Genomic DNA, 17,081 nt, shown 5'->3' on the forward strand with positions numbered 1-17,081 from the left:
TCCTTTTGGATGTGTTTTCTTCAAAGGGAGTCCCATGTAGCATCTCTGGCTATGGAAACCCTATAAGGTTATGTCCTCAGGCCACGTCTGTGCCACTGACGCCACTGACTAAACACTGTGTCCCACTCTGACCTCCTTAATTTGGTGTGTGTGTGTGTCTGCGTTTATGTGTGTGTGTCTTGCCTATATCCCTAACTGTGTGTCACTCAAAGCTACGGCTACTAAATCCATTAAAACAGCCTTATTTGAATGTATTGACTAATGACGAGGTGCTACTATAACTTTTCATGCTAATCAGAGGAAGTTCTTCAGCCAGCTGAACTTTCAAACTGCGTTAAAGGGAAATTCGATATGTTTTATGCACGTTCTCGACCGGCGTTAGATAAGGATGCTGATACCACTTTCATGTCTGTACACTCATTATGAAGGTATATCCAGCTGCTGGTTAGCTGAGAAATAGTCCTGCTCATAACCGCCCATAGAACCATACATTGTTGTTTTTACAATTTGGTGTTTGTAAAGTTTTGGGACAGTTTGTACAAACTGAACGACGTCTTGTTTGAGGAGTTTCCCATCAGTGCTGGAGAGAGTTTGTGGCTCTGGATTTTTCACAGTCTGAACTACTTTTAACGGGCCATTGGAAACGCATTACTCAGTTTAGGATGAAGAACTATTGTGAGCCGCATCACTGTTTCTACTGTTTTAAGAAATATATTGCACTTGTGACCTTTTTAATTCAGGTCCGTACGGTACATATTCTTTTTGTTTCAGTTTCTCTCCTTTAAGTCTGTGGAAAAGAATGTGCAGTTTGCCTCAGAGGGGAAACATGTCTTTCAGCAGGGGACAAAAGAGGGAGAGATTTTAACAAAGGGCCCTGATAAGATCATGCAGTAGCCACAAGCCAAAAACAAGAAGGATTCAATGAGGTGACAAGATTTTTCTGTGTTTTTAAGGCCTAGCCTGTTGATTCCCACTGTCTTTTGGCTCGAGGACGTATCACTGTAGCTCATATCTCGTGGTAGCTTTCTTATCAGGAAGTGTTTTGATACAAGCGTGTATCCTAGTATAAATAATGGGAAAGTAATTAAGACAGAAAGTGCTAGTTTGGCTTTTATCGTATCCCTCAAAGAAAGTTGTATTTATTTGCTTTGCATTCTATGTATCTACTTTTGGAATATTCCTTGTTTGACAATGAAGATTTCATGGGAGAAAAAATCGAACTACTTCCGCGAATTGCTTATTGAGCTCTGACATAATGTGTCCCTCTATTGTGACTCTGCGTGTGCTGACATTTAGATAAATGTTTAATCAATGCTGTTCGACTGTCCTCTTTGTTCTATAACTGTTTACTGTGATTTGACAGTGTAGTTACTGTGACTATATCCGTGCATACAGTACATACAGTAAATGTGACACTAAATTATTAGTTTTTGATCAAATATTCCTCATACATGACACAGTTTATTACACATGGATCATAAACACACAGTTGCAGACACACACACGAACACTCTAGGGGTTCCTGAATACCAATTATGTTGTTCTTGTTTCCCCCTCTGAGCTTATCTAGCCTCCGGAGAGACCTCCAGCCCACTCCCTCCCTCTTCCTTAAACACAGATCCCCAAACCCAGCGGGAAGCCTTCACTGGTCCCAACACACGGTTCATGCTCACTCGCTCCCTGATGCACACTGTCCACTTCCCCCGCCACACACTAACACTACCGCTCTCCACACATTGTACCTTTTTACCCCCTTTTGAATCCTATTAGTGCGTGAACTTAGTTTAACTGAAAAAGACTGTCGACTTCACTCAATTAGGCCTAATAGGATTAGTTTGCTGGTATGGGCCTGGAGGTTTAAATAGGAATGGAATTTTGGCAGACACCTGCTCCATCCATTGCATTAATCTTATAAAGGCTATGTAGTATGCAGGGGCCCCTGTGATGCCAAGGCTTGAACGGTTGGATGAATGGCTGAATTAGGTGCATGGGTTTTTAGCCCAGATGGCATCAGTGCCAGAGGGAGTGTGAGGGAGTGTGAGGGAGTGTGAGGGAGGGCATCAGTGAACCCAAAGGTTGAACGTACAGTAGGTAGCCTCGACAGCCAAAAAGCATGTTGTTGACCACGGCTCTAAATCTTGAGGACCCACACAATCTAGATTTTTAGGAAGTTTAATATATTATTGTTCAACTTTTTCTTTCAACTTTTAGTGAAATGATATCACGATCTTTTCACTGGACTGGTTCTTTTTGTGGTAGCCACGAGACTCTTCTCTAGATAAATGATCCAGCTGATGTCCTCACGTCAATTTAAGAATCTCCCAGTCACATTTAAATTCAATCATAATAATGTAACAAAATGTTCATTCCAAATGTTGAAGCGTAAACCTAAAAAGATTATATAAGAGATTTGAAAGTATTTGGATTGGATAACCTGCGATTTGTATAGATCGGACACTTTCGTGTTCTTCCTGTTCCCAAATGGTGTGTAAGTTTCCATTTATTGTAATTCATTACACAATAAGTTATATGTACAGTATGTATGATAAACTACAGGGCACAAACCCCTCCTGGTGATGTTTGTGTTGGATGTTGAGGGGAAGGAAGGTGTTAATGTAAAGAGATGAGGATCTATGGAGAAGAGTGGAAGTATAGAGTGGAGCTTGATAAGGCCCCATGCTGTTAAGATAAATACTAACTATCATTAACTATCTTAATACACTGAGAACAATGGCTTTTTACCACGTCACTGATCACTTTACTGCTTGATCTTATCCACACAAACTCCAGATATTAAGAAAGATTTTAAGACTTTATCCAGGTTTGAAGCAGTTAATGCAAATGATTGATAGTTAATGTAGGGATTAAGTATTGAGTTGCATCAAAAAACTACAACTAATGCATAAAATGTCAGCATCAATATACATTTGACACAAAATAGAACATCAAAGTTCAAGAACACAAGCAGAACAAAATTGCTCAGGCGAAGAAGAAAGCACAAGAGGAGCAGGTGAGGAACTAAAAAGGAAATACCACGGTGCAATCAGGTTTTCAATGTAAATTTGTACAAATCAATTAGGAGCCAGTCTGAGGCCCCGACACAAACTCCTGAGTACGAGCTATATGTACCATCAACTGATGGGGTCAGTTCAAGTAGCAGTCGTTAGCCCTCGCTGACTGCATCTTTAGCAATCAAATAGGGAAATATGTAGATTAAGAAGCACACTTTGACCATGTTCAGACAGACAACAGCGCTGTGTGAAATAACGCTGCCCACTCATTCACTTCAATGGGATGCTACGTTGGTTTAGTAAGGGTTTGCCAAACTTGTGTTATAATAATAATAATAATAATAATAATAATAATAATAATAATACATTAGATTTGTATAGCGCTTTTCTAAAAACTCAAAGACGCTTTGTGTTGAATTTACCAATCAAATATATTAATACCTGGTAACATGAACACTGTATTCATAATGTCTGCTGGCGATCCTACCCTATACCCAAATGATATAGTACTAAATTAGCTTAAAGCATAATCATAGAAAAGTCCAATAATGTAGTTGTTACAGGCAGATATTGTATAGACAGATATTTTGTCGAGATACAAGATAAAACATACAAGTGCATTCAGTATCAATATTTTCTGTTGAAACTGAATTTCTAGGATAAATCGTTGCCTAGTGTAATAAACCGCTGTGCAGTGCGCAGTGTGGGAAACATGTGACTTTTTTGACACATAAACCCAAGCACGCCGTCTTTAACGTAATGTTTACACGCTACAGACAAGAGAGAAATGTATTTCTATCATTTATATAGGCTTTGTCGTCTACCATTAGAAGCAAGAACGCATTATGAAGTGCCATGTGTATGTTTCCACAAATGCTCCAGAGTGTAGTCAATCCTCTTCGTTACTAATCACCATTCTTCCCAGGGGTGTCATACCAAGTCTCATACCAACACCTCACAATGTCTTTCCCGGAGGTCTCTCCATGTCTCTGTATGCTGTGAATAGCTATCTTGGTGGCCTTGAACCCCCCACCACTGCCCCACCTTGAGGGATTATGATATGTTTTATCCAGAAGTGGTCTATGTTTTTGTTCTGCATGTCAATTAACGGGACAGTCCAATGGCCTGATCTCTGCCGTCGTAAGAACAATCAGCGTAAGAGGAGGTCAAGGGTGAGCTGGAGGGGTGGCAGTGTGTGTGTGTACGTGTGTGTTGTTAGGATGGAGTTATGACCAGTGTGAGACACTAAAGAACTGAACGTGGAACATTTAAAGGGCCTTTCTGTCTAATCCGATTAGTGTCTTCGATAACCCTGCCACAGCAGAAGGGGTCAGGGGAAAAACCCCTTTGTGGAAAATCTCACCAAAACACAACAATTTCATCACCTTAACGTAATAAAAAAGATAACATTTCTATCATTGGCAACATCACAAGGTGGTTGTAACGGTGTCTAAATGGTGAATACATTACCACTGATCTAAAATAAGATGTATAAGTATGTTTTAGGCCGGGCTCCATGTTTAGAATGGGTAATGACATAGAAAGCTGTTAAGGGAAACAAGTGTAACTGTTGTCCCTTTAAGGAAAATGTTCTCAGGTCACAAAACACAATTTGAGTCTGAGTCTGCATTTGATTAGCTAATTTAATTTACAGTATGGCGTTTAAATAAAGCTGCTGGTTGAGCGTGTAAAGAGGGTCAAAACACAGGTTTAGTGCAGTCGAAACCATTTATAAGCTGCTATTTAATAATTAGCATTTTATTTAGACAGTTCTTATCAGCAAATCAATTTAACTTCTATACGATAACGATGGGAAATGTATTGTAAGTAGATACAGTATACAAAACATGTGAAAAAAGTATTTTTAGCTTTTCAGTTATTTAGTTAATTTGATTTAAGATTTGTAATTTATTATCTAATTTATTTAAGTTAAGAAGTTATATATAGTAATAAAAAAGGGCACTCGGAGAGCGCAGACCTCTGCCAAGGGCCAAATGCCCTATTTCATAACAAAAGTGAAACATAATTTGTGTGATTCAGATCTGCTCCTAAATGGAAAGGGTTTTTCCGTGGCCACTGCTTCACCCTTCCGCCAAGTTTCATGAAAATCGGACGTGTAGTTTTTCCGTAATCCTGCCGACAAACAAATAAACGCATCTGAAAACCTCCTTGGCGTCGGTAATGAGCGACTCTGCTATAACCACTCTGTATTTCAGGGTCACCGGGTTGAAGAATGGTTAATATGCCTACAGACCTTTACGTTAGGGGACGTGAACACATGAAGATGAACTGAACCTTACTGAACTGATATTCCGTATATGGAATGAACTGTAATAGCGTGCGGTTCCCGGTGATAGCATGTGTGTTTTCCATTGACATATTTAATGTTTCCAGCACATTGTTCCGTCTATCTGAATCATTACATGGGACTTCTGTCCGTCTCCATCCCTCCGTTCATTCATCCGTGCATCCAGTCCAGCGGGCAAACAGCAGTCCAGCCAGCCCAGGCGCTCAGCCAGTCCAGATGGGTGGTCCAATCCAATCCCATGCTTTGGCCTGCTAGTGTCCCTGCTGCCCTGACACAATCCTCTCTTTTTTGTCACGCATTCCTCTAATTTCTTCTCCTCTTTTGATGTCTTGTGGTAAAATTAATCCGAGTATGTTTGCACAGACAATAAGGTAAAGTGTAAAACAAACCGCTGCACTTGTCTTTAATTGCCACAGTGTGTACAATCAGGCCTGGCTGAATCTGTGGACATTTCACCACCCAAAAACACTCACTCACTCACTCACTCACTCACTCACTCACTCACTCACAGGCTCTGCCATGGATATTAGACGAACAAGCCTGGAGTGTTACTCGCAATGCTGTACGTGACAGCAGTTTCAGAACACATCAGATTTGATTTTGGAACACCAGTCCAGATTTCTTCATACAGAACATACAGAATGTAGAGCTGCATTTTTGCTGAGTCTCCTGAAAAAGACTTCTTCTATATATTGAAAAACTTAAAAAATATATATTTCAGAACTCACAGTTAGCATTAGCATAGCTACTAGCTGCTGTTTCTCACTGGAATTCCGTCATGTTAGCTAGCCTGAGACATGCGTGTAGTAAAAAGATTTTAAAATCCAAGGGCAAGTGTTGTCTACAAATGTACCTATGAACTGTATTTTGACTGGTTTCCATCCGTCTAGTCAAATATGAACTAAATATAAGTTTTTAGGAATTTGATAGGACTTAGGTAGTTTATTGTTCGCCATTTATAGCCTGGAAAGCATTAGTATTACTATTTCCAGACTAAATGTGAAATTATGAATTGCTCAATAATTGGGTGATTTTTCATTAAAACAGCAGAATGTTAGCAAACTAAGTAGGCCTGATTTTACTTAAAGCATCATCGAGGCAATTCAGTGTTTTGTTAGTTTGGGAAAAGGAATCTTGCCCCCTTCTTCACCTTCACCTGCATCTACCTTCCTCAGATTTTGAAGGGGGGGGGCAGTTTGTATCTTGAGGCCGGTATCGACTCACAAACACGCACTTCACACACCAGAGCAACTTTAGCACATGAAAGGCCTCCTGTAGAAGAGAGGAAACACACTGCAACAATGCTTTGAAGTCTATCAGTCATCCATCTAATGTAGGGATGTTTTCTGTTCCTCCTCCTCTGATAGTCTGATTCATATCTCCCTACCAGGAATTCCCTCCCAAAAGCCTAAGAGACAACTCGGCCGATCTGGGAGTCATTTGGCTTCTTTTCACAATAGCCCCAACGCATCCCAAGCATCCAAAATTCAGTCTTACTTTTGCATCAAAGCAAAGCAAGAAAATAGATCACAGTTTTTTTTAAAGTCCCACATGAGGTCTGCAATCTTCTTGCAATCCAAAAGAAATGCACATATATGCAAGAGTAGATGAATACACAGGGTATGCATGCATTGAATGGCATACAGTAATTGCAGCAGCCAATTAGGGCTCAGTGATCTGTCAGCACATTGTGTGGGATTTTTTCAGTTGCCTGGACAATGGTGCTACAATCCCCAGAGACGGAATTCCAAAGAAATGCCCCCTTAAGACACAGAGGTCATTCAAATGTTTCCCGACGTGTGTGAACAACAGCAATATAGTCTCAACCAGGCTGCTATGTATCAGTGGCAGATGGTTACACACATACTGTAAGCACACAAGAGCAGCATTTGAGGCGACTAATATCAATAAAACAGTTAGCCTTCAACGGTGATCTTTATTATAACAGCCCTGTTTCATTTAAAAAAAATGTATTCAAAGGCCTCTAAGCAGCTGTGATGAGCGGTGAACAAAGTGTCATTGATGGTGTTTACATGCAGGCAGGAGGAGGTTCACCAGAGGAGGCCCGCTGTGTTTACGACCTGGTTGGGTTTCCTATTTATAACAGCTCATGCATTTGATGGAGCTCCGTAATTATACATGTGACATTTTCTTTTTTACCCGACGGCTCACTAATGATATACCTGTGGTGATATATGGGCCGTTAAGAGAAGTGTGTGGATACGAAAAACTCACATTGATGGTGGATCTTATAAACTAAATTAGTTGTTTGCATTGTGATCACAGTTCTTTGTCTGGACACCATATAAAAGCAATGTAAGGTTAAGAGATTGGGGGAACAAAGGGAGAGTAATGCACATTTAAACATTTTTTTTTAAAGCCACAGGAGATGCATCCTTGAGTAGATGTAGATAGATAGTAGCAAGATAGGAGTACATAATAAAAAAAAAAGCAAATGTGTCCTATTTTATATATAGTTATAATATTATATATTTAATTAGTAAGTGTCTGAAATGCTGGGCGTTTGGAACGCATGCCCATTCAGAGCGGGTCGATTGCTTACAGCGTACTTGAGAAGAAAGGTTGGGTTGTAACGTTATGACTGAACTGTAGTCATAGAGCTGCTGTCCGCATGTCGTCCACTTTAACATGTCCAAATTGCACCGTGGCCAAACATGTCACTGTAATAGGTATACATGTTTAACCATGATGAAATGACGTGTAATGATAGCAACATGGCTCTATGGATTGTAATGTCAGTTGGTCCACCAATTTGATCCCAACTGAAATATCTCACCAACTATTCTCCTTCAATATATTCTGGTATTTTCTTAACTTTCCAAATTTAAATGTTGGTGTTAACTTTGGTTTCTGTTGGTTTAAGCTTCCTGCAAATGTTAGCATGCTAACGCGCGAAACTAAGATGTAGAACACGGTAAACTTACATGTTAACATAAACATTGTGAGCATGTTAGCATGCTGACATTAGCATTTTGCTCAAAGTACTTCTGTACAGAAGTACAGACGCACCAAGTCTTATCAACACACACTTTTGTACTGTGTTATATGTTAACATTCTGTCGTGACTACGTACCTTCCATGTGTTTTGAGATTGGCACCAAACAGGGATTTGTTCTCTGGTGTAGGCTCCACCATAGGGTAGCTGGGAGGGGGGATGGTGAACGGTGCTGCTGGATCGAGGGGGGCAGAACTGAGGCCAGCTGTGTGAATATGGTCCAGACTCATAAAACCCCTGCTGGTCATCTCTCAGACTCATCACCAGCTGGTTGTCTGGACCTGAACCCGGTTGGAACATTTCTGATAACTGGAAACTGCGATCTAAGCAACAAAAACAAAGGAAGTAACAATTAGTCAGTAAATGAAGCAATCGTGTAATGAAATTGATATATTATCGTTATTAAATCAAGATTTATTTTTGAATATCTTGTTAAGGAAAGGGAAACGAGAGGGCAGAAGGGAGATGCACGGGTGGAGGAGGTTGTGAACGTGTTCAAACTGTCTACAGTTTGGTGGTAACTGAATTTCAGTCAAATATGTATAGCTATTATATAATAACACTTTACCACCTTCAATTAAGTGCCACTTCCACCAGTGCACAAAGGTTCGATGGCTGAGATGGCTGCAGAGTCAGACTCTACGTTTTTGTTTTTTTAAATGGGTATAATGTATAGTTTATCAAAGAAAAGCACATGAACACAGTAGTCAAGTGCACTCTATCTATAGAATAACTCTACAGCGAGATAAAAAGCATTTGCTAAAAGTACCAAAAGTAGAGCATTCAGTAAGGCGTTACTCTACACAGACAGTAATATTGTAAAGTAACTTTCAATGACGGTAAATAAGTAATATATTACATTTTGAAAGTAACTGTCCAAAACTGTTACCATCAGTGGATTCCCAGATTATTTCAGTAACTATATTGACTGTTTTGCCTTGGAGCCTCAATGTCTGCTATTAGATTTGAGAACTTTATTTCTGATAGCAGAATTTTCCTTTCAGCTATTTCAGTTTTCTGGAAATTATCCACTTTCCTTTCCCCTTAAATCTGTTCAGTCTACTAACAGTAGTATTGTGCTGGGTTTTTATTTGTGAAATTAATTAATGACCCCTCAATGGATTTAATTCTATAAAATGTTTCCAACATGGAGAGAATGGATGAAGTTGATTGTTCCTTTTGCTGAAGTAACAACAAGCAGCATGTCCCAGATCAAAGCGTCTTGGAGTCTGTGACTTAACCAGAATCAGTTAATATAATATATAATCAGAAGCCAATTTCATTGAAAAAGCATTGCTGCCATCCTTTTATATGAAGTCTTAATAATATAACCCATTCAGCTGAATATGGGCAACAGGTATTTTCTTTGTTGCAAACATAATAGTGCCAGTTTTCTTGTGACATGAATTTTATTTTTTTCCAAGTCTGAGATAAGGAGAAATAGAAATAAAAAAATTGACAGTGCAGATGTAACATTTTTATTGCGTGCATCACATGCTGTGCTTTGCTTGATATTTTTTAATTAACACAAGAAATTAAGACTTTCTTCCAGATCTTTTTCCAGCCTACAAAAGATCCTTGAAAAGGTCTGGCATTAAGCATCACTGGTGCTATGATACACATTAAAACATACCACTTCATTTCTTTTTTGAAAGCAGAAATAAAGGTAATGGGCCACAGCTGGGACTCTCTGGAGAAACTTGCCCAGAAGTGGGGAGAAGTCGTCAATATCCGACGGTCTCACAGGGAGTCCAGGGCGCAAGTATGAAAGTAAGTCAGTACTTCATATCTAAATTACAATATTTGAGTGCAAATTAGCTGTCACTGCCACTGGAGTACTAATGGAGAATACATGAAAAATAGGAGACTCGTGCATTTGCTACAATGCAGAACTGATTGAACACAAAGAGAATGTGTGTGATTATAATCTCGGAGTCTCCCATTCTCTCCTTTCTCCTTTTCTCTCCTTATGTGGGAGGTTAATTGGCAAGCCATACGGCGGCCTGGCTGTCCAGGGACGGGGCAAACTGTGTTTAATTGCCTTTATTCTGTCACCAACATTGCAGAATACGTTTGCTGCAGAACTTTCCAGACAGGCTCTGTGTTAAATTGTGTAGATGACATGGACATGGGAGAACAAGTTTTTGTAAATGTGGAGAAAGGGTTTTGTCCACCTAGCTGCATTCCTCTCAGAATGGTCATTTGGAACAAGTTGTCTGTTTGTATGGGTTTAGCCTGAGTCTTTGTCTGTGGTTTGTGAGCTTGTCTGTTGAGCCTATGAGCAAGGCATCTTTCTTAAACAACAATTAACTGGCCACTCAACTTGGCTTTTGTCACCTAGTTATTCCTGCTCCATTGCTAACCCATAAAGTATGTATTTAGGTCAAATGGCTCAGGGTCAGAGATGAAATCTGTATCTGCTGTGATTATATTTGAACTTCATACATTTGAATTTTCCAGCCCATGAAGAATTGACTTTAAACTGATTGTATTAAGTGCAATTGGATCAGTATCGATTCAGGAATTTCTTGTCTGATAACGGGTTGAAAGCAGAATGTGACTTTTGCGCGATACTTTTTTTTGCTGTAATTTTAATGCCAGTTTCCCAAATTCAAATGAAGTTTTCTCATTTTCAAGAGCCATAGAGTATCTTGGCATATGGGACTTTAACATGAATAAGACCACTCTATTGACATATGGCTTTTTGCTTGACTAATACCCTGTAGAAACGTTTCCCAACCTGGGTTTGAGATTAACTTTAAACACTAACTCGTCATCATTCATCATCTCCAGTAAAAAACATTGCAGTTTCCCTTAAGTTGACGGTAAAAGCTATGAAAAACAGTCTGGTGTGAATGGTTAAAGGCAGATCTCACATTGAACCTGTGTTCATTATCTCACGTAAGACACGCGGTTTGTCTGTGAAAGAGAGGAATGCTAATCCACTGTTGGCAGCTGCCTTCCAATTGTCATTTGGCAAATACAAATCCTTTGGCATTTGAAATTGTGCCCTGCTGTAGGTAATCTTATTTAATTTAGTTTGGTACAAAGTCAAAATGTATGATGTGTGCCTGAAAGCCAATTTTTAGGACACAATTTACTATTCTAGATAAAGGCCTGAATCTGGTTGAGTGTAAATCCTGACCAGGAAATAGAGTCTCAGGTGTCTTCGTCTCCACCTTAATTACTTCAGCTGATGTAGCTCACTGTTGAATGGCCTCATAACGCTATATAAACAATGTGACTGTGATGTTCTGACCTCATGATGCCTCCTCCTTATCATTCCCTGGTTGTTCTATAAGCGTTACCTTTATTTGAGCTTGTTTGCCTTGCTTTTGATCTAGCTGAGAACTGACAGTAGAACTAAAGGCTTCATGCTGCTCTGAAGACAGAGCAGATACACAAAGCCTTGCAACTGCTTTGCTGCTCATACTTCTTTACATCAGGCTGCAGGCCTGCTTCACAGTCTCTGTGATCTGAATTGTTTATTTGACCTCTGTGAGAAAAATGTAGATGAGTGACACATAAAATGCAATATTAACTGTGTCAGTTAGGTTTTTTAGGCCTCTGTCCGTCTATTCACTGGGTAAAGTATGTCAATGATTTTTCATCATTTTAATAAGTTAAAATATACATTAACCAGCAATGTAGAAGATGAGAAACTTTCTCGTTTAATGAACTGAATAAATGAGCACCTCTCTTCCACTTCTCTCCATAGATTATTGTCGCACTTTGCTGGGCTAACTGGCAGTGCTAACGGCTACCTAACTTACCCGACTGAGTAACCAATTTACATTTGACAATGACTCCAACAATAGTTGTTGTCCGCTGACTGTGCGGTGTAGTAAGCTTCATGCTAACACCAAGCTAGCATTTTTTTTAAATAAAAACGATTTATAAAAAATAATAATTTCCCTTTGGTTTGCATTTATTCTTAATTATTATTGTGACTATTTTTTTTTTTTTACACGTCCAATTAATATTCAACGGAAGTCCTTTGAAATGCGTCTGTCGGCCCATGTTCCACACTCACACAAGTCCTAACCCACCCACGTGGAGACAGGAAGTTTGGAGTATCATTGCTGAGGATTTTTTGAGTGTCTGTGTCACAGATGAGAAAACACACTCACACACACACACACACACACACACACACACACACACACACACACACACACACACACACACACCGACGTCTGCCTCATTAAAACCTTTCCCATAGATGTACTACTTTGTACAGCTCTCCACTCATCATCACTTCCAATCCGGTCAACCCTCGCCTCCCTTTGAGCTCCACTATTTATTTTCATCAAGGCCTCTCTCTCCTTTTCTCTCTCTCTCTCTGTCTCTCTCGCTCTCCCTCTCATCCACAGTGGGCTTTGTTGCTGGGCTGTCATGTATTGAAGCACCTATTTATTTGCTTTTTTCACCGCTAATTCTCTCTTATTGTCCCTCCCGGCTCCCCGTTGTGGTAGGAACAAGGCCGCCGCGAGAGTTTTGTTCTCTGTGCTCAAGACATGAGTCAGCGAGCCAAGATAATGATGAAGAGCTCAGACACACAGGAGATCCACCCTATATCACTGATCACACTGGCAAAGTCTTCTTAACATACACCCCTCACGCAAGGTATTCCATTTGTGTGAAGAGCCGAGGTCACCATTTAGGGTTGTGTTTCAAACATGTGCGCTTCAGCTGTTCCTCGACTATTTCTTCTGATTCCAATCCACTTAAATATTTGACCTAACTTGTTAAAGAAGCAATGCAAAATGTACATGTCACTTTAATTTAACACCTTATTTAGCACTGGAGACAGAGGCGCAGGGATATTGAACTTCTCCTATCATCAACGTCTGTAGCATTACACGTAGTACATTTACTATAGTGCAAATTCAAACTCAAGCTTTCTTCTCAACTGTTGCCTCCGTTCAACTGTAACCGAATTAGATTTGCTATTTTGAGAATTAACGGAATTAAAACGTATTACTATCATTACCTCTCTTTCCATCGGAGTTTGTGGTAATGATATAATGGCATCTAATCTCATACATTAGATTATCATTGAGGCCAAAACTGAATTTTGATCAGTACTGCCAACTGCTTGTGAGTCACTGGAAATAAAACAGACAGGCATGTGTGAAGCCCTACACAAGCCTACAAACTGGAGTCAAAACTATTTAAAGCTAGTCCAGTGGATGGAAAATACTAATCAACTTATAAACAAATAACATGAAAACACATTTTCCATAAACCTTAAAATGTGTTATTAATATCTAACGTAAAAGACAAGAGTATGAAATTCTACACACTAACGTATTGCTTTTAAGTGACTGTTATAATATTTTATTACAGATATTATCTGTACTAACTACAAATATTTGGTAATTTTCCTCGCCTTCAACAAATTTGCTGCAATATATTTATTTTGAAAGTGAAGGTTCCCCCCCCCTGAAGTCTGCATGACCATACATACACCTCTCACCTATTATGATGATGTAGCACATTTTCCATCTTATTGCATTGTGGGTAACACAAACTTATGAAGCAGAGCACAGGGGAGCTTTAATATGCTTCTATACAATGTTATCGATGCTTAAACCGTGGAAGAAACACAGACAGCACGTGCATTGTCAAATACTATTCCATATATGTGTCTACTGCACAGGTCAATCAGATCCATTTTGTGACTTCAAAGAGTGGTTTCAGGAAGAGGCTGTAGACCGTGGATGAACATTCACTTTCGCTTTTCATCGGTCAAGGGTGTACGCCACCGCTGAGAGGAGGTTACAGGAGTCTCGCTTTGAAGTCAGCCCTCAGAGCAGACATGTTTACGTTCTTCTAGCGCATTACTCCCTCCAGCCCACCTCTACTTCTTCTTCCTCCACACATCTCTCCATCACACTGAACCTAAACGAAACCTTAATGTGAAATACTGACACAAATTAAAATGGCTATCATGGGTGAAATAATATATTTTTTTCTTTTATTCTTTTTTTTTGTAAAAAGCCCAGATAATTAGGGAAGCTAAATGCACTTCTTTGGAAATGTAAAGTTGTAATTTCCAGATTGACCACAAGATGGTGTTATGAGCATCTGTTCAACATCTCAAAATAAAGACATTGTTCATACTTGTATTTCCCTTCAAAACTGTAATTTACACCCCTGCGATCTAAAATAATAAATTAAAAAAGTCCTAAACAAGGCGTGTGTGTCATAAATTGTCCGATATGAAATTACTGGCAAGTCATGACTCAAGACAAGAGTCACCAGTTCCAATTGCAAAACTCTCGGAGAACCCTGTGCATAAATCTCAAAGTAGCACTGCACACTTCCATGCTGCTGCACACTTCTCCAAGTTTGCACCCCATCCTCCCGAACATACACCAGCTATGTTGCAAGGCACACGTCCGTCTCTGCTATTGCACACCACACAGCTACACACTACTGACACACATCCTCTCACCTGGGCTCATCTTTGATATAAAAAAAAAAAGATTTACAAAGCACTAAAATCTATGATTGAAGTTTTAATAAACCTTTAAATCCCTTAATCCTAACATTTATCAGATGTGCTTTATCTCACACTTTCTAGGATTATTTGTGACAGACATTTTGTTCAACATTCTTTTATAAAAAATGACGACTTAGTCATCTTGGTTGTGACTCATCGTCCCATGAGGCCTTTACACACGTCCACCCTCTTTGCCATATAGCTCCTTCCATCCACATGGTTTTTCATACACACAGCTCTAAAAAAACAACATTCCCGTGATGCAAGATTAGAGAAGTTCACAGGGTTTTTTCTTTACATATTGTAAATAATATCAAGTGACTAAAAAAGAGGAATTACCCCATGAGGAACTTTAAAGATATTCCCGCTGTGTCATTCTGATTTCTCAAAGCTGCGCCCACAGAAACATGCAAAGTGCCCACACGAGTGACACCAGGTAACAAAGGATGCTGTGAGACTTTTACAAAGGCAATGTCATGAAATAAGAAAGTATAGAGACGAGCAATTGTTTTTAACAGTGGTGGAAAGTAACAAAGTACATTTACTCAGATATTGTAAAATGTAGTTATTTACACTTGTATCTATTTTTTATGCCACTTTATTATTCTGCTCTTACCTTGCAGATTAAGATTAATAATAAAAAATATGTACAACAAATAAATGATGGTGTATTATAAAAAAATAAACTCGAAATTCACAAGCTACCTTAAGGGCCTGTCACACGTCTCCGTATGACAGAAACGTATGCCGGCGCATCCGAATATTTGTCAGAGTCCAAATAATATATATAGATACGCATGTCTATCCTGTTGATATCGTATCACTTACTTATACAAAATGTATCAGACGAATACCCAACAAATGCATAACGTATACAAAATATCGGCAACGCGCTGCTGTACGTAGATATAAGGTAAGGTTTAAGTAGTATTCGTTAAGAGCTCACTGTGTTACGCTGGGGTGCGTTGTTGAACGTTCCTGCCCTATGTTAAGATTATGCCTGACGACAGAGTAACTTATTAAACGTGTTTCTACAGTACAGCTAGCGTTCAGCATGTTAGCCGTTCTCCAGCATCAGCATGACGTGAACCAGATGCCACTTTTCCAGCTCCTTTGGCCAGACACTCTGATACGTTTTAAATAAGTAAGTGATACGCTATCAATGTTTGACATACGTATAATAATTTGTTATGTATTCGTTATGTATACGTCAGCTACAGCACCGCTGTGGAAAAGTTGGACGTATTTGGACTCTGACACATTTTTAGCTCATTTTCATATACGGCGGCATGTTTCTGCCATACAGAGCTGTGTGACAGGACCGTATGTCTGGCGTGTTCGGCGTAACGTCTGCGTCCTTCAAACGATCACAATTTACCCTTAATTTATATCAACCTATTGATATTATCCTGATACTGATATTTCGTATGCGCCAGCATACGTTTCTGTCATACAGATATGTGTGACAGGGCCTTTATAGCATGCATATTAAAAGAAATAGGACAAGCTGCTACATTAAAGTGATTTACACATTAATGCATCAATAATTATGCTTTTTCATTACTTTCAGTGTATTTTGAATGCAGGACTTTTACTTGTACTTCTTCACTGTATTGCTTTTTGTACTTAAGTAAAAGATCTGAGTACTTCTGCCATCACTGTTTTTAAAGTAGGTTTTCACACAAGGATTTTGTTTTTTGTTTTATAATAGTGCATACATAAACATAGTAGCACACATTCAAATAAGAGCAGATATTGTAAAAAAGGAGAAATATTATAAAAACTAAATTATGAAATCAAATTTGTTTTTACAATAAACATACAGAAGTAAAGGAAAGAATATGTGCAGTAACTCTGAATAGAGTTTATATTGTGCAGAAATGTGCAAATGAGCCGAACACATTTGATAGCAGTGCATGCATACATTCCATGTCCTTACATGGCATTGATTTCTAACTAATATTTGAATAAAACATTTTTGAATGCAGTTACAATAATTCAAAATATTGATTTCAGATGTCTGTGATTTTATACAGTAACTTAATGACAGATCTTAATGTGACATCCACTGTCCTCTCAGAAACAAATCATAGTTTGTGTTTCCTAAATATTTGCGTAGAGCTTTAATCGGCAAAGATTTAAAGATGTTCTCTTGAAACCACTTATTCTAACACCTCTGGTAAGCCTTAGTTCAATTATTTATACCTTTTTTTAAACATCTCCAATAATAATTTGGCA

This window comes from Cottoperca gobio, chromosome 23, assembly GCF_900634415.1.
Source record: "Cottoperca gobio chromosome 23, fCotGob3.1, whole genome shotgun sequence".
Lineage (NCBI taxonomy): Eukaryota > Metazoa > Chordata > Actinopteri > Perciformes > Bovichtidae > Cottoperca > Cottoperca gobio.